Source organism: Heterocephalus glaber, unplaced genomic scaffold (genome assembly GCF_053883595.1).
Source record: "Heterocephalus glaber isolate CG9 unplaced genomic scaffold, H.glaber_assembly_v1.0 deba00000809, whole genome shotgun sequence".
Lineage (NCBI taxonomy): Eukaryota > Metazoa > Chordata > Mammalia > Rodentia > Bathyergidae > Heterocephalus > Heterocephalus glaber.
This window is the reverse complement of record NW_028258163.1, coordinates 349,893-369,559: the sequence shown is the minus strand read 5'-3', so window position 1 is coordinate 369,559 and position 19,667 is coordinate 349,893. Positions and strand designations below refer to the sequence as shown.

At 37.4% G+C, this 19,667-nt stretch overlaps 1 protein-coding gene and 1 pseudogene across 5 annotated transcripts in view; one reads left to right on the top strand and one right to left on the bottom strand.

The window, feature by feature from the left end:
- The window catches only part of Ctdspl2 (CTD small phosphatase like 2), a 76,280-nt gene that overhangs the window by 49,552 nt on the left and 7,061 nt on the right, over positions 1–19,667 (bottom strand). The window contains exon 1 of one of the 5 annotated variants that reach the window (XM_087207302.1): positions 10,286–10,310. The exons of the other annotated variants lie outside the window; for them this stretch is intronic. The gene's annotated coding sequence lies outside the window, so the exon portion shown is untranslated. Of the gene's footprint in view, positions 1–10,285; positions 10,311–19,667 lie in introns of those variants that run through there. 5 annotated transcript variants of the gene reach the window in all.
- On the top strand, positions 4,632–7,154 carry LOC101703097 (putative C-mannosyltransferase DPY19L4 pseudogene; annotated as a pseudogene).

The window sequence follows — 19,667 nt, the reverse complement described above, 5'->3', positions numbered from 1 at the left end:
ATTTTAATACAACTTTGGTTATACTTAAGCTACATCACTTAACTATCTTTCTTTCACTTTTATAAAGTATACTCTGACCTCTGTATTTGCAAGTTTAACCAATCATGGACAGAAAATTTTGTGGGGGCCAGGGGGCTTTGAAATTAGGACCTTGCGCTTGCGAGGCAGGCGGCTGAACCACTGAGCTAAATCCCCAGCCCACTTCCTTTTCCTTCCCTCCCCCTTCCCGCTGGTCTCTTCCCCATCTTCAGAAGTCTACTCCTGGTTTCCTATCATCTCCCTTCCCTCTCTCAGTTACCCCCTTCTGCTTATATAAAAGAAAACATGTGTAGAAAGAAAAATTTCCCACAAAGAAAAGGCCAGGACCAGATAGATGGCCTTACCGATAATTCCCCCTAATATTTAAAAAATTAACACCATTTCTTCCTAAATGCCTCCAAAAAATTAGTAAGAAACACTACCCAACACATTCCATGAGACCAACCTTATCAGTATACCAAAATCAGATAAATACATCACAAGACAAGAAAGCCACACATCAATATCCTTTATGAACGCAAAGGTGGCTCAAAATTAAAAAATCAGGGGGTGGGAATATAACAGTGGCAAAGCAAGCCTAGTGTGCTTGAAGCCCTGGGTTTGATCCCTGGCACCTTATCCCCACAAAATAAAACAAAAAGATACTGATAATATACAATATTAGCAGGATAAAGGAAGAAACCTGTATGATCACTTTAACTGACACAGAAAAAGCACTCAATCAAATCCTTTCACGATAAACATAATTTCAACAAATAAGGAATAGAAAGGAACTTCCTCAACCTGATAAAAGTAACCTATGAAAAACTTAGAGCACGTCATATGTGTTAAAACACTCAACGTTCAAAGACGTTCAACTCTCACCACTGTTTTTTTCTTTTCATTACTGGGGATTAACACATTCCTGCCAACTTGAACCACAGATCTAATCACTTTTATCGGTCTTTTTACTAGTAATAAAATTAATAAGAAGCTGTCCAATGGGACAGTCATGCCTGTACCACTGGTGGTTCAAGCCACCCAAAAGTGAGACACACAAATTATGGCCCTATTAACTGAGCTACGAGTCATGAACACGTTATGTTAAACCTGGGGCTTTCTAACCTAGCTACCTGCCAACCCTTTTTTCTCTTTTTGAGACAAGTTTTCACTAAATTGCCCAGACTGGACTCAAACTTGTGATCTTTCTGCCTCAGCCTCCCAGAGTGCTGAATTACAAGCACACAATATCACACCCTGCTTCACCACTTGTTCTCAACATTTCACCGGAGAGTCTAACATGCAATTAGGCCTGAAAAATAAAGAAAACCGTATCAGAAAGAAAAGGCAAAACTCTCTTTGCAGATCATGTGATCTACAAAGAACAAAAGAGTGGAATAACTAACTTCATAAAAAGTTTTGTCTACCAAAAGGCACCACTAAGAAAACAACTAGGAAGGCAAGCACCTGACAGAACATTCGCAAAATACGTATTTCACAAAGGACTTTATCTAGAACATTTAAAGAAGTCCTACAATGCCATAAAATGGGTAACCAAGCTAATTTTTAAAATGGGCAGAAAGGCCCAGGATGTAGCTCACTGGCTCTGCACCTGCCTGGCAAGCACAAGGTCCTGAGTTTGATTCCTGGTACCAAAAATGAAAAAACAAAACAAAACAAATGGGCAAAAGACTTAAGAGACTTCATAAAAACTAAATGGCAAAATAGGGCTGGGGATTTAGTTCAGCGGTGTTGCCGCCTGACTCGCAAGCCCAAGGTCCTGAGTTTGATCCCCGGTAACAAAAAAAAAAAAAGAACTAAATGGCAAAACCATAAGAATATGATACTCAATATTCATCAGAAGTATAAGTTAAAACTATAAAAGCATTCCTTGAATGGCAAATGTGTAAAAGACTGACAAAAATAGTAACAGATGAAACAAGGAAACTCTCATGCTCTGCTACAGTAGTAGGAACAGAAGTTTTTTGGCAAAGTTCTAATGTAAATACACTTAATTCTTTGACCTGGTAATTGCACTTGTGAGTTTTTATCTAAGACAAATATAAACATGTACACGACACACTTTTACTTTTTTAAAAAAGCTGTATTCACTTGTGTGTGGTGACCCTCACCTGTAATCCCACATTTGGGAAGCTAAGGCAGGAAGACTGCCTTTTGAGGGCACCCTGGGCTACATACACAGTGAGTTCAAGGACACTCTGAACTACACAGAAGACCCTGTCTCAACAAAAATAAATAAAATAAAAAAGCCATATTCAATACAGTATTATTTCTATTTCTGTACTACAATCTATAGAAAGATAAAGATAGTGGTGTTTTCATACAATGTAACAATTATTGACATCAACAACACAAAAGAATCAAACACACACATACACACACACACACACACACAATGCTGTACAATGGCAGACACAAATACATTTTGATGATACCATTAAGAAATTTTAGGCCAGGGATTTAGCTCAGTGGTTCCACCGCCTGCTGCTCAAGCGCAAGGACCCGAGTTCGATCCCCGGTACCAAAAATAAAATAAAATAAAGAAATTTTATATTTCTGGTACCTGGAATCCAAACTCAGGACCTTGTGCCACTGAGCTAAATCCCCAGCCCAAGAAGAAATTTTATCAGGAACAAAATTCAAAGGGCCGGGGATTTAGCTCAGTGGTGCTGCTGCCTGCCTCATAAGTGCAAGGTCCTGAGTTCAATCTCCGGCACACAAAAAAAAGGAACAAAAGTAAAGATCAGAATAGAAGCTGCCTTAGAGGAAGGGAAGCTCTCAAATGTGATAGAGTATGGATCTATTTGTCAAAATATTATAGCTAAGATCTATGCTTAAGATATTTACATGATTCCTGGGCTATGCAGATTCAGGAGTATGCCCAAGAAAAGAAATCAGGCTTCAAAATGAAAGAATTTAAAAAATAATAAAAATAAGTAAAGACATCAATGGTTGCATAATACGGAGAAATAGTTTGTAGGAAGTTATGACCAACCACTTTGGCAGGGGGGGAACATTCTGAATCCACAGTGATTACAATATTATCTTAAAACAGTCAATTTTCAACAAAAAATTATGAGACTAGAAACATGACTCAAAATCAGAGGGAAAAAATAAATGAATATTAATAATGTGCCAGGTTTACAGGAACCCAATGAAACATATACATAATTTAGTCTACATAAAACAAAATTAATTCTTGATCCCCTAAAATTTTGATTTTTTTTTTGTTTTGAGACAAGGTCTCACTATGTAGTTCACACTGGCCTTGAACTCTTGAATTCACTATATAGCTCAGACAGGCCTCAAACCTGAAACCACTTCAGTCTTCCAAGTGCTGGGATTACAGTGCTACCATGCTTGGCTTGATCCCCTAAAATTTTGAAAGTCTTATTTCAGATGAAATATTGACACTTTTCTCTGATTATAAAATATATATTATGGGGGGTGATGAGGATTGAACTCACGGCCTTTGAACTGAGGTACATTCCTAGCCTTATTAACATTTTTTATTTTAACAGTTGCTAGATTGGCTAGTCTGGACTCAAATTTTTGATCCTATCTCAGCCTCCCAGATTACAGGCATAAAATATATACTGTTTTAAAACTAAAAGCACATTAAAGCATGAAAAAAGATCCCATAATTCCTCTACCCTGAGATGAATGAAATATGGGTATGTCGGTTTTAATGCACATATTTTAATCAATTTTGAATGACACATTACATGTATTACCTTTTTTCCCTTATTTCTTTTAAAAATACAAGGTTTTATGAACTGGCCCAGGAGGCGTATACCTATAATCCCAGCACTTGGGAGGCTGAGGCAGGAGGATCACCCAATGTTCCAGGCCAGTCTGGACTACATATCGAGTTCAAGGCCAGCCAGAACTACATAGTGAGACTCTGTCTCAAAACAAACAAAAATCTGAGGTGTTGATTTGTTTGTTTATTTATTTATTTAAAGTCAGGGTCTCACTATAATGCCCAGGTTGGCCTCAAACCCCAGGGATCCAACAATCCTCTTGCCTCAGCCCTCTTTACCTGGGAGTACATGCAAGTACCACCACAGTGATTTAAAAATTCAATTTGTAATGGTCACATAATAGACAAATCCCTATATTTATTAACTGGTTTAGAAATTAAACTGTTCAAAATTTCTAACATCACCTCAAATAGAATAACTATATAAATTTTCTTCCCTTAAGACAGTTTCTCTCTCTTTTTTTTGCATTACTGGAGATTGAAACCCAGAGCATTGCATATACTGAGCAAGCACTCTACTACTGAACTAGAGTCCCATCCCTTTAAAATAGTTTCTTAAACTGAGTGAGGTAATGTGTACCTATAGTCCCACCTACTTAGAAAGTTGAGGTAGGAGGATAGATGGACCAGGGACCATCTGGCTCAAGACCAGCCTGGGTAATACAATGAGAACCTATCTCAAAAAAAGAAAAAAAAAGTTTCTTAGAAGTAAATTACAGGGGAGCGGGGCTGGGAGCGGGCCCAGGGTGGCCGAGGGCTTTGGCGATGCAGAGGGAGGGAGACTCTGGGCCGCGCGGGAGCCAGAGGCCAACTGCAGCGTTGCAGAGACATGGCAGAGGAAGAATGTCCAGCTGTAAAACTATGCCAAAGAAAAAAGCCAAAGTCTTCAGAAAATAAGGAATCTGCCAAAGAAGAGAAAATCAGTGACATTCCAATTCCTGAAAGAGCTCCAAAATGAACTTGAATGGGAAATCACATTTCAGGGTGAGTGCTATTAATACTCCTATTATAAAGATATGTTATAGGTGCCCTCATTTGAGAGAGTAGATTATTGAGCCTATGTATTTCTATATTGGCATTGTTTTGGATTGCAAGGAATATATGTTACTGCTTTATTTGTTACAAGTTCGCTTATGAGTGGAACATGGCTAGCAGGAATGGTTACTGTTGCATGGTTCATTAACAACAGGGTAGATACAACAAGAATTGAATACTCCATTCCCTTAAGAGAAAACTGGGGACTGCCATATTTTGCATGCCAAGTTGCTGCACTTACAAGCTATTTTAAAAGCAACTTAAATACTTATGCAGAGAGGTTTTGCTACCTATTGATGAGCGCTTCAACTTACACCTTTATGATGTGAGAGTACAGCCACTATCTCGTTTCTTCAAGCAGTATCTCTGTTCCTGCTAGATGTCTTTTCAGTGGAGCAAGGTGACAAGGTCCATGAGGTGTATAAAATCTACATATTTTCTCTGTTTCTGGGATATTTACTGCAGTTTGAGAATCCAGCTTTATTAGTATCTCCTTTATTAAGTTTAGTAGCAGCCTTAATGCTTACAAAGTGCCTTCAGCTGAATGGGAAGAAAAGAACTTATGTAGCTAAAATAATGAAAGAATCGATTAACTTTTACCTGGTGTGTACTCTGCCAGTGACATCGAATATTATAATAAAGATGTTTGTTCCACACAAAGAAAATGAGCACATACTCAAATTCCTTGAAGTAAAATTTGGGCTCAATATGACTAAGAATTTTACGACAAATTGGCTCCTGTGTCAGGAGTCCCTCCAGACACCATCTCAGGATTTTCTTTTGCGATTGACACAGTCTTTTTTATTATCATTCTATATTCTAGCATTAATCATTTGTCTTCTATGATGCAAGTTATTTTTAGGAGGATTAATGGTAAGTCCTTGAAAGAAATTGTTTTTCCAAAAGGTGGGCGAATTGGAGAAAGGACAGAAATAATTTATCATATAATTCACACTATTTTATTGGGTTCTCTTGCAATGGTTTTAGAAGGCTTGAAATGCATTTGGACTCCTTACATGTGCATGTTGGCAGCATCTGGTGTGTGTTCTCCTGAACTTTGGACGACACTTTTCAAGTGGCTTCAATTAAGAACTGTGCACCCAACATTGTTGGCTCTTATTCTAAGCATGGCTGTGCCCACCATAATAGTTCTCAGTTTATGGAAAGAGTTTTTTCCCAGATTAATGATGGAGTTAACGGAACTACAAGAACTCTATGACCCAGATACAGTGGAACTTATGACCTGGATAAAAAGATAAGCCCCAGTGGCAGCTGTGTTTGCAGGAAGCCCACAGTTAATGGCAGTGATTAAATTGTGCACTGGATGGATGGTGACCAGCTTGCCTCTCTACAATGATGACAATCTTCTCAAGAGAAATGAAAATATTTATCAAATCTGTTCAAAGCGATCTGCCAAAGATATTTATAAAATTCTGACATCCTACAAGGCTAACTACCTAATAGTAGAAGATGCTATCTGCAATGAGATGGGAACCATGAGAGGCTGTAGGATTAAAGACTTATTAGACATTGCAAATGGCTCACGTGGTTTGTGAAGAAGGCGACAAGTTAACCTACTCAAAATATGGACGATTTTGTCATGAGGTCAAAATTAACTAGTCTCCATATGTGAATTACTTCACTCAAGTATACTGGAACAGATCCTACTTTGTATATAAAATTAACACTGTGATATCTTTCCAGTCTTGAAAAGTAACAGAGCCTTCATTTCAAAGACTTACTGTACCTGAAGTAAAATGCAGTTTTCTTCTACCTACCTGGTGTCTGATGCAGATCAAACTGTGGCCATTTGAAATGCTGCTGCTCCTTTTCCCTCCTGCTGTTAACTTGGCTCAGTTTTTTGTGAGAAATAGTAGATCAAGCATTATTGATCTTGAGTCAAATGTCAAATCTGTCACTGTGCAATATTCCAGACAGGTTTCTTCCTTACTGTCACATGGTCTTTAAAGATTTTGCTTATTTCAATGTTTCCAAATCTGCATTCTATAATATTGATCTTGAATTTGAATGTGTTCAAGGTCAGTATACTTCTCAAACATAATTTTAATAAATATGTAGTGATATAATTATATCACAAAAGGAAAGATTATTCTTCAAGCAGGTTGCTGAAAATGTTTTAATAACTGAAATTTTACAATAAAAAACTAATTTAAATGTTAGCTGAAAATCTGTGACATTTAAAACTGAAATTATAAAAGGTATTTTAAGGATATACATAAAAGTATATCCACAATATTCCATGATATCACTCTCATCTGGTGCTTCTATAAGTGAGCACTTTCTTAGTAATACACAGTGCAGGTTATTTGAATTTTATTATTTTATGTCTCTTTATTAAGTGATTATCTTTTCACTTATGTCCATTAATTTGACAACAATTTAATCATGATAAAACAATAACGCTTGTTACTTATACATAAATATATATTTTTACATGGGTATTTAAAAAAATGTTCAGGTTTTTAAAAAATACAGATATAGGGTATACAGTCTGTTCACATTTTCCATGAAAGTATTAAATAAAAAACTCTCAAAATAATATGTATACTACAATGTACACCAGTTTCTGAGGTATATGTAGATGCTGTTAAACATACCTCTACATGCAGAAACACTCTAAAATACAAATATTATTTACAAATCTATGATAGAATTTTCTACATCCAGAAAAAATTATAAGAAAATTTAAAACACCATTTCACAGTGTAAATCCTATGTTCCTTTAGTATTTTTGATCATTTATGAAAAGAATTCTAAAACAATTAATTTGCCCTTTTAAAGAGGTTCAGGATAGATACAGCTTTAGATGTATCATTTTAATAAGATGAGATGCATGATTAGTTTTGCCTTATATACCTGTTCAGTGAACAGGTTTTGAAACTTTACTTGTTAGAGTACTGTAAAAATTGCATTTTGGGGCCGGGGATTTAGCTCAGTGGTTCCGCTGCCTGCCTTGCAAGCACAAGGTCCTGAGTTTGATCCCTGTTACCAAAAAAAAAAAAAAATTGCATTTTTGGAACTCTAAATTACTCCATTAGGAGGGAATATCTTCCTGTTGTTTTTATTTTCTATAACACACACACACACACACACACACACACACACACGCACATATATGTTTAAAGTACATTTATTCTTAGAGTAACTCTAGGATGCTTTGCTCTTCTGGAGCTTAAGAACTGTTTCAGAGTGCATATATCTAATGCATTTGTTTGTTGGTTTTCATTTCGCTCTTATATAACTGTTTTAACTATATTCCGATAGTTGCAGGCAATGTACTTCAGGTGACTGTGTACATCTTAGTAGTGACTTCCTTGTGTTTAGCATCCAACTTTATGAAAATATTACCATACCTACCTAAGTACAGAACAAATTGTCACATGTAGTACTTGTGATCAGAGCATGTAAAAAATGTAATTTAAAAGTCAGCTTGCAGGGTCAGAGATTTAGCTCAGTGACACTGAGCCTGCCTCACAACAGCAAGATCCTGAGTTTGATCCCCGGTACCAAAAAACAAAGAAACAAAGTCAGCTTGTATATTTTGAAGAGGAAGTAGAACAACCTACTTTCTATGTAATGTGAAATATTTAATTAAACTTCAATTGGCTTATATTATGATCACATGTGCTGAATTAGTTTTGGTAGTTATGTTTTGTTTGCCATGTCATTTTATTTTTTTTATTTATGGGAGGTAGGGGTAATCAAACTCAAGACCTCGTGCTTGCCAGGCAAGCGCTGTGCCACTGAGCTAAATCCCCGGCCCTGTTTGCCATTTTAGTATGTTGATTTTGCTTGTCAATTCCTTAAATAAAATAGATTTGGAGGGAAAAAAATAAAATGTAAATTACATTAAAAAAAAACTATTCACATTTGGTAGTTATCTCCAGAAATAATAACAAACAGCTTTCCAGAAAAGTACTTTCAACCAGCAGCATACAGAATACCTAAATTATTGACTCTTGGGCCGAGGATTTAGCTCAGTGGTGCCGTGCCTGCCTGGTGAGTGCCAAGGTTCTGAGTTCGATCCCCCGTACAAAAAAAAAAATTATTGAATCTTACTCATCAGATTTAATTTCTAATTTTAAAATATTTTGTAACAGGGCCAGGGATTTAGCTCAGTGGTTTTGCCGCCTGCTGTGCAAGCACAAGGACTGGAGTTCGATCCTCAGTACCAAAAAAAAAAAAATTTGTAACTGAAAGTTAAAATTATTTTAAGTTGTGTATTACACATTCTATAAACTACCTCTAGCTTCTGTTTCATTAAAAGTCTATGCATGCCCTTTCCCCATTCATTTTGTTTTGTTTTGGTTTGGTTTTTTGAGACGCTTTGCAGTTCAGGATGGCCCTGAACTCACTATGTAGCCCAGGCTACCCTTGAACTCGAGGCAATCCTCCTGCCTCTGCCTCCCCGAGTGCTGGGATTATAGGCATGTGCCATCACACCTGGCCCTTTCCCCACTTTTTCTAAAACTCAAAAACATCAAAGCTGAAAGACCTAATTCATCCCTCCCAGCCAAAGCAAAACACAGTACCTCAGAGAACATTCCTGAGAAAAAGTAATCTAACATCTACTTGAACGCTTAAAGAGACATACAGCTCATTACTTCATAATACAAACATTAAAAATGGGGAAAAATTACTTCTCACTGAGGATGTAGCTCAAGCTCCGTAGTACAGTGCCTAGTGGGAGACCCTGGCTTCAATCCCCAGTCCTGGGGGGAGGACACAGTTCTAACCAGAAATTTTCTTAACCTGAATTTCCAAAGAGCTTCACCTCACAGAACTACACTGGTGTGATAGCATTTCAATAAATAATTGCATTCAATCTCTTGATATTTTTTGCAAGTCACTGAAATTCTAAAATAAAGGGTTAAATGTCTATGCTCACCTGAATACTGATACATAATTCAACCACATGTTACAAAGCACTGAGTAAAAAGTTTCATGATGGTTTTCTAGTGAGGCTAATTCTCTATCTGTTGACTTCAGAAAGCCAACCCCAAACTATTCTTTTCAAAAATAAAGTACTTATTTTCTTTACATTTATCTGAATATGGAAAAAGTTAAAGTGATGTTAATGTACAGTTGTCATTTATTAAGTACTTACTATATGTGCAAGGCACTGTCCTAAATGCTTTCTAGTACTATACATTTGACTTATTTTCAATCATATAATCTCCATTGTTTCCATTTTATAAAAGAGAAAATGAATAAGATGACAAGAAAAAATTGGGGGGAGGTACTGAGGATCAAACTCAGGACCTTGCGCTTTCAAGGCAGGCATGGTACCACTGAGCTAAATCCCTGGCCCGGCAAGAAATGTCTTAATGAACAATTGCTGGATAATTTCAAAAGAATAACTTGTGATTGGAAAATATTCATTACCTAGAAAAAATTTTAACCAGACCCCAGCATAGTTATACATACCTGTAATGCCATCACTCTGGGAGGTTAAGACAGGAGGATCACAAATTCAAGCCCATTCTGGAAAACACTGGGAGACCCTGCCTCAGAAATAAAAAGAGCTGGAGAAGCAGCTCAGTGCAGAGGTCTGGGTTCAATCCCCAGGACCGCCCCCCCCCCCAACACATAAAATTTTAACTAGTCTGGTGATAGGGCTCAGTAGTAGAGTACACGCTTAGATGCATAGGGCGCCCTGCTTTCAATTCCTGGTATTGAAGAGAAAAGAGTTAAAGCTATCAAACTTAGATAACTATAACACCAAAAGCACAGGCAACAAAAAAAGATAAACATGGTCTGATCTAAAATGGCCCCCAAAGGATCACCTGTTGAGGGGGGAAGCTTTTGAAAATGTGAATAGATCATAGGGACTCTAACTTCATCATCGGATTAATCCATTGATAAATTCGTAGCTGCTGGGCTGTGGGGAGGTTGGGCCTAGTTAGAGGAAGGAAGGAAGTGACTGAGGGCATGACTTTGAAGGGTATATCTCTGGGGAAGTAAAAAAATCAAGATGAATTATGTACATGTAGAAACTCCCCATGATGAATGTAATCATTATGTACTAATAAAAACAAAAGATAAAACATTTTTAAAAGGGTATATTTTATCCCTGGCTCCTTCCTCTGGCTTAGGCCCTTCCCCTCTCTGCTTCTTAGCTGCTAAGAGGTGAGCAGCTTTCCTCTACCACTCCCTTCTACCACAAAGTCTCTGCACTGCCTCAAACCTAAAAGCTGTAGAGCCAGGAGACCCTGGAGTAAAACTTCAGAGATGGTAGCCAAAATAAATACTTTTTCCTTTAAATTGTTTATTTTGGATATTTCATCTCACTTGATGGAAAAGTAGTATGAATGGGACCAAATAAAAATTTAAAACATTTGTGTAGCAAATGACCCTATTAAGAATGAAAAGGCAGCTGGGGATTTATTAGCTCAGTGGCACCATGCCTGCCTTACAAGCGCAAGATCCTGAGTTCAATCCCTGGTATTGACAAAAAAAAAAAAAAAAGGAATGGAAGAAAACCATCCATCTATAGAGATCAGATAGCCAGAATATATAAAGAACTTCTACAACAGCAACAAAAACTCAAAAAAATAAGTAAAAATAAAAGGAAAGAAAAGAAACAAAACCTCAATGAGATGTGGTAGCTCACACCTATAATCCTAGCAATCAAGAGGCTGAGACAGGAGGATTGCAAGTTGGAGGCCAGCCTGGGCTACACAGTGAGTTCAAAACCAGCCTGGAATTCATAGTGAGACACTATCATTCTGCACTGATGGTGAGAATTTAGAATGGTGGAGCTGTTATGGAAAAATGGTTGACAGCTCCTCAAAAACTTACATACAGATTTACCAAATCAGGCTTAGTGGGACATGCTTGTCATCTCAGCTGCTCAAGAGGCTAAGTCAGGAGGTCCACAAATTCAAGCCCATCCTGGGCAACTCAGACCCTGTCTCAAAAAAAATTGAAATAGCCAGGCATTGTGGTGCATGCCTGTAATCCCACCACAGTAAGTTCAAGGTGACCTGAACTATATAGTGGCACCCTGTCTCAAACAAACAAACAAACAAACAAACCTATACCCATATTATTCACAGCAGCATTATTCACCAACAGTCAAAAGTAGAAGCAGGGCCAGGGATTCAGCTCAGCAGCACTGCACCTGCCTTGCAAGTGCAAGGTCCTGAGTTCGATCCCCAATAACAAAGGAAAAAAAAAAAGTAGAAGCAAGTCTATCAATGTATGAATGGATAAACAAAATTTGGTACATGTATACAATTAAAATAGTATTCAGCCTTTAAAAGAAAGAAAATTCATGCCGGGGATTTAGCTCAGTGGTGCTGCCGCCTGCCTTGTAAGCACAAGGTCCTGAGTTCGATCCCCGATAACAAAAACAAAAAACCAAAAAAAAAACAACAACAAAAAAAGAAAATTCTGGCACATGCTACAATACAAATGAACTTTGAGGATTGTTTAATGAATATGAATTTCAGTTTGAGAGGACAGAATGAATTCTAGAGGTAACGGTAATGATAGGTACTCAACGAACTTAATATTATTGAACTATATACTTTAAAGTGATTAAAATGGGGCCGGAGATGTAACTTAGTGGCACAGCACCTGCCTGACAAGCAAGGAGCCCTGAGTTCAATTTCCAGTACCAAAAAAAAAGAAAAAAAGATTAAAATTGTAAATTTATATTATATATAACCACCTATTAAAAAAAAAAAATTCCAAGCCACAAATGGAAGCGTAAGAAAAGCTTTCCAATAGAGTGAAAGGCAGAGACTAGAGTGGGAAAACAAAGTTATCTTCTATTATTATTTTTTAAAAAACTACTATGATGGGAACAGAAAAAAGGGACAGGAAAAGGGATGAAGCAAAATTTGTCCTCCTGCCCCACCTTTTAAATAATTACTTAAAAAAAAAACCCCAAATAACCAGCAGACCAAACAAAGCAAATTTCAGGTATACAAATTATTGAAGTATTTCATATCAATTTGGTCCAGTGTTTCTGAGCATTCCACAATGGGAAACAATGTAAGAATAAACAGGGTTGAGAGGAAAAACTGGGAAGAGATGACAAACACTGCAGAGGAGAAGCTGACAGAAGCTGTACACAAGTTTGTGGGAATCAGTGTCTAAGAAAGAGGAAAAGACAACAGGGAGCAAGTTGGGAATATTCTTTTTCCATCATCAGTCTAGCCAATGTGAATGCTCTCTTTGGTCTAAGTTTAACCAAAAAGAAGGCAACCTCTCCCAAAATAAAAGGTGGCAACCTGATGCAGGGGGGAAAAAAAAACATCACACAATTATAATCTACGGAAGGAAAAAAGGGAGCTACTATGACGAACTGGAGTTTTGCCTACAGGTCTATTATTATAAATTAATTGGGTTCTGCCTAGGCTAGAGAAAGCCACAAAGAATGTGCTACCAGCCTAGTAGCAGGGAAGAAAATGTATAAAAAATTAGCCCATCTGAGAGCTGAGGGCTTGGGGCAACCAAGTAATTTCAAGCTCAAGAAAAGACAAAGACATTCTTGGGAGAGCCAGAACACAAGCACTGGTTCATCTGTCATACAGCAAGTCAAGAAACAGTGGTGCCTTAAAAACAGGTTAAAAAAAAAAATCTTAAAAGTGAAGCTTGTAACCCCTCAGAGCCATACATACAATGGGAATTCAAATCCATTTGCAAGATCTTAGCCAGATCCCCAAGTGCTCAGAAGTATGGGAACATGGGACTGCAGAGAGTCCTCCTGTGTGGTTCAGTGCTGGAGGTAGGGAGCTGTCTCCACTAGAGAAAAAACACAAAGTCCCAACCAGACCCTTCTCCCCAAAAAGAAAAACAAACAACAAACCAAAACAACAACAGAAAAATCATGGGAAAAAAGGAGCGGGATGTACCATGTACAGGTGCAAATTCCCTAATGAGTGTTATCATTGTATATGTCTAAAATGTACCAATAAATGTTGTGCTATTAAAAAAAAAAAAACTTTAAGGCACCACAAGCCTAGTAATCCCCCCAGGGCACAACTGAAAACATTGTTAAGGATGAAAGATAAAAGAAAATAACCTTCTACCACTAAGGGAAGGGCAGAAAATAGTCTAAAGCACCAGATCTTATACCAATGCCAGGAAAATTATTTTCGGGACCGGGGATTTAGCTCAGTAGTTTCAGCGCCTGCCTCGCAAGCACAAGGTCCCGAGTTCGATGTCCAGTACCAAAAAAAAAAGAATCAGGAAAATTATTTTCTCAAACAAGATTTGCAAAGATACAGGTGGTGTCTCATCTAAAAGGACAAGATCACTGGAAGTCCTACTGCAGATGACCACACACAAAGGACCTATCCAAACAGCCTAGACCAGAGCAACTGAGACGTCCTTGACTCCAACAAGCCAACAAGCACCAAGTAACACAACAGCAGACTATCTCTCTGGAAGAGAATCAGAAGCATTTAGAAATTATCTAGAAAGGTACAGGCACAAGACAAGCCAAAGCTGAGAGGTGTTCAGGAAAACTGAGAAACATCTTCACATACACCAACCACAAGCCTAACCACAAAGAAACATGAAAAATTTGAGGCCAATGAGGTACTGAAGGCACCCTTTGCAGCATCAAAACTGAAACTGTCCTGACTAGGCTGACTCAACTCTCTATATTTAAAGTCCATATATTCCAGACATAAATATTATTTATGCAGTCTTTACAGTCCTATTCACAATATCTAGAATTCAGTAAAATATTGTGAGATACCCAAAAGAGAAGAAAATACAACCCTCTATCAAGAGATAAAGCATTCAACAGAACCAGAATCAATGAAGTTAAAAACAGAAAAGACTGGGGGGGCTTGTTGTGCAGATAGCTCAGTAGTAGGGTGCCTATCTACCATGCATCAGACTTGGTTCCCCAGAACTTGGGGACAAGGGGTGTGGAAAAAAACAAAACTTGAGGGTTTGGTTTTTTTTAATCAGTAAATTAAGAAACCTCTGGCAAGAGTGGGAAAAAAAGACACAAATTGTCAATACTGGGAGTGAAAAACTGAATGTTCTACAGATCCTATAGATTTTGAAAGGAAAAATTATGCAACATTACAAATTTATGCCTATACACTCACCAGTTTAGATGAAATGGTCAAATTCTTCAAAAAATATGAATCACCAAAACTCACACAGTAATTGATAACTTGATTAGTCTTATATTTATTTTTAAAATTGAATCTACAGTAAAAACTTCCAACAGACAAAACTTGAGGTGCAGATGGGAAACTTAGGGAAACCTACTAATATCTTAGGGAAACTTAGGGAAACCTACTAATATCTAAAAAATAAACACAGCAAATCTACACAAACTCTTCCAAAACACAGAAGAGAAGGTAACACTTTCTAACCTCATTTTAGGAGGCTAGTATTTATTTTCATGATACTAATATCAAAGATGATACATATTTTTTTTTTTTTGGTACCGGCGATCGAACTCAGGTAATAGCGCTTGCACAGCAGGCGGCGAAACCACTGAGCTAGATCCCCGGCCCTGATACATATTAACTGGGCCAGTACAGGTTTGAGATTACCTATATAATATCTGTAATAACATCATTTTATTACCTACATTTGTAGTATAAAGAGAAATTTTAACATGCATAGATAGGCTCATCTTGGCTCAGTTCTAGGTAAATTCTATTATCAGTAGAAAACAAGACTGAGAAATGCACATATTTAGGAAATCTACTAATGAATAAAAATGATCAAGTTAAAATAATTATATCACAAAACAAACACAGCAATGGTAGCAATATTTCAAGCATAAGAACTCAAGAGCCAGGTATGGTGGCCCATTACCTGTAATCCCAGCACTCAGGAGGCTGAGAGAGGAAGAATGTCATGAATTCAAGGCCAGTCTGAACTACACTGCTAGACCTTGTCTCAAAAAACAAAACAAAACAAGGGTTCAGTGGCACTGTGCCTGCCTGGCAAGAGCAAGGACCTGAGTTCAATGCCCAGTACCAAAAATAAATAAATAAAGTTTCACTTTTTATACATTTGAACCAGATCTCATTTTACAATTATTAGAAGCTGACTGCATGCTGGGCATGGTGACGCATGCCTGTATCCCAGCACTTGCAAGTCTGAAGCCGGAGGACTGCTGTTAGTCCGAGGCCAGACTAGGATATACTGTGAGTTCAAGGCCAACCTGAACTACAAAGGGATACCCTGTCTCAAAAATAAATAAATTTTTAAAAAGCTGATTGCAGCCCTAACTCCAGCACTGGGGAGGCTGAAGCAGGAAGATCACTGGAGTTCGAGGCCAGCCCACATGGCACAGAGAGACTCTGTCCCCCCTCCCCCCAAAAAAGATTGCACAGCAATCTCAAACTGTAAGTTGAAGTTTATTTTCTACTTTCCTGCAGCCCAGGTAAAAGCAATAAACGGGGTGGGGGTAGGGGGGGTTGAATATGGAGAAAGAACTTCTTCCAAGTATTTATTATAAGCTGCAACACAAATTCTGCCAGTTTCTCTGACCACCACCTGATATTTCAGACTCACATCCAACTCCCTCTTCAATACTGATTTAGCACCTCAAAACTGAATTTACTTTTCCCATCCCACCCAAATAGGAAATTCTGTTCTTCCTTCTGTATTTTTCCTACCACATTCTTCATCACAAGTATGCTATGACTATCTACCTAATAAAAGCAAGCCCAAAATTTAGAGACAATTCTAAAATTCTAATTATCACTCCTTTCCCTTACCTCCTTAGTCAGTCAATCATCAAATTGTAATGATCTAATCTCTAAAATATTTTTCAGTTTCATCTCCTTAAAGTCCATTGTACTGCACAAAAATCCCTATTCTTCTCTCTAGATTTGCCATCAACTACCTTCCAAATAAGAACTAACCTCTGGTGTTTTATTTATATATATATATATTATATATATATATATCCCTACAATATCTACCCTCTGGGTCTTTCTTTTAAATGATATTTGCTATCTCGTTCCTCATACTGCAGAAATAATAGTTTACTGCCCACTCTGTGCCTATACATACTTCCGCACTTTTTTTCTTTTGTAGCACCAGGGATTTAACCCACAGTCTCACACATGCTGGCAAGCACTCTGCCACCAAACTACATCCCCAACCCTTGCAATTTTGTTTTTGGGAACAGGGTCTCACTAAATTACCCATCTGGCCTTGAACTTGCAATCCTCCTGCTTCAGTATCCCAAGTAGCTGGGATTATAGGCATATGATACCACCCAGCTTGCTGTTCTCAAACATATTTTCAACTTTTCCATTTTTTTCCTCCAGTACTGCGTATTGAATCCAGGGGTGCTTTACCACTGAGCTTTTATCCCAGCCCATTTTATTTATTTATTTTGAGACAAAGTTTCATTAAATTGCCCAGGCTGTTCTGGAACTTGCAATCCACCTGCCTACACCTCCACAGTAGCAGGGATTACAACTGTAGAGCACTATACCCTGTTCTAATTCTTACTCTCATTTTTAACAATTCAGCCCAAATATCATGTACCCCAATAAATAACCACCTCCATATCCCCAAATTTGTGTAAGCCTTGCAATTATCTTACCTTTGCTCCTAACAAATCATACTGAAATTATATGCTTCTATATATTTAACTGCACTAGTCTGTAGGAGTCTTGGGCCGGGGATTACATCAGTGGTTCCGCCGCCCGCCGTGCAAGCACAAGGTCCCAAATTCAATCCCCAGTATCAAAAAAAAAAAAAAAAAAAAAAAAAAAAAGGAAATAATTAGACTGTAAGAGTCTTGAAGGCAGAGACCTGAGCTATAATTCTACTAAACTAGCACACTAACTCAATCTGCATTGAACTGCATCATAATTTTTTCATTTTTTTCTTTTTAAAAAGACCAGAAAATGGAAGGAAAACTATGTCACATAAACAAACAATCCTTACTAAAATAATCAATTCTTGCTCATGAAAAGGGACCTAGAAATGAAAGTGATTAATAATGTACCTTCCCTCACAAAAACCTTCCTTCCTTCTTTTCACAAAATCCCTTATCCCAAGCAATCTTTGAGGCAAATAATTATGATCTGAAACTGTCTTGTGCTAATAAGATTACAAGAATGATACACAGATAAGCTTGGTTAATAATTTGTTACTAAAGTCTTTAGTGCACAAATTTCTACCTAAACAGCATGAAGAGAAAATAGTTTATTATATATGAAGTATTGGTTGTTTTTTTTTTTTGGTACTGAGGATCAAATTCAGAACCTTGCACTTCCCAGGCAGACACGGTGCCACTAAGCTAAATCCCCAGCCCCATATGAAATATTCCTAACAAGTTACCAAGGACTAACTAATGCGCCCTCTTTCAAACAAGTATATTGTTGAATGACATAGATAAGTAGTATACTGATACATCACACATTAAGAGAAAACAGGAGCCACATGTGGTGGCACACCCCGTAGCACACAAGAGGCTAAGGCAGGAGGATCATGGACCAGTGGCGGCTACATGGTAAGATCCTGCCTAAAAGAAAAAGGGGGAGGGGGGATGAGGAAGGTGACAAAGTTAGGTAGTAGCTGGTGTGGTGGCACATACCTGTAATCCTAGCTACTCAGGAGGCTGAGACAGAAAGATCCCAAATTTGAGGCCAGCTTAAGCAATTTACTAAGACCTTGTCTCAAATAAAACAGGACTGGGGGCACGGCTCACTGGTAGAGCACTTGACTAGCATGCACAAGGCCTTGGATTCAATCCCCATTAACAAATGGAGAAAAAAAGTAAATATACAGAAATTTGTAAAAAGATCACAAGTCAAACTTTAAAGGTAACAAAGTCAAGGTTTGCCATACAATTTAGGTATATACAATTATAGCTGTCCATATAAATAATACATGCATGCAATATTCTGTATTAATTTCCTGACCAACTAAGTGAAACTGTCTCAAAAAAAATTTTTTTAAACGGCTAGGGATAGAGTTCAGTGATAAAGTACTTGCCCAACATGAGCAAGGCCTTAGGTTTATAAAATTTTAAAAGTTGTTAAAATGAGAAATGAACATTAATCTGAGCTGTCTTCATTCCTCTGTTATATACAACTCAACCTGTGACAACTCAATTAATATAAACATTTACTCTATGTTAAAAAGTCTTTAGAATAATTCATCATTTAAAATATGCAGTTGTTACTGGACTAGAGATAACCCCTTTAGTCTTCACTACCTCTAAAATTCTATGGGTTCATTAACTTATAATCTACCTTATAAATGGTATGACTCCTAAATTTATATTAATACTTATATTTAAAAAATCTAAAAGTCATTGCTTCAGCTGACCCCAAACGGTATTTTCAAAAGTGATAGCATCTATTTCCACTTAATTTGTATTTCTAGACTGACTAATCTGAAACCAATAACTTACACTTCCTTAAAGTTATTCAATGACTTCAGAGAACCACAACTTCCCTAGGTCATTAAGTGACTCAAGAGAAGGAAGAGACTTTTCTGTCACCTAATAAAATCAAAAATTAAATAGGACAAAAAGTATAAGCACAAGAGCATTATATAAAGTACCAGCTCCTTGAGAAAAATTCTTTTCCTTCCCTTCACAACAAATTGTGTGATAAAGATAGGTGGTCTTTGGGAGTAATTATTATTTTTTGATGTATACTTTTATCTTAATATTATACAATTATTATTCAGGAAATACTACCTAAATTTGTAACAAAAATATTTGGCAGGCCTGTAAATAGAGCTCAGTGGTGGAGCATTTGTCCAGCACATAAACGGCCCTGGGTTTGGGTGTGTGTGTGTTTGTTTTGTAAAATATAGGGACTATACTGTACCAAGAATAAAAGAG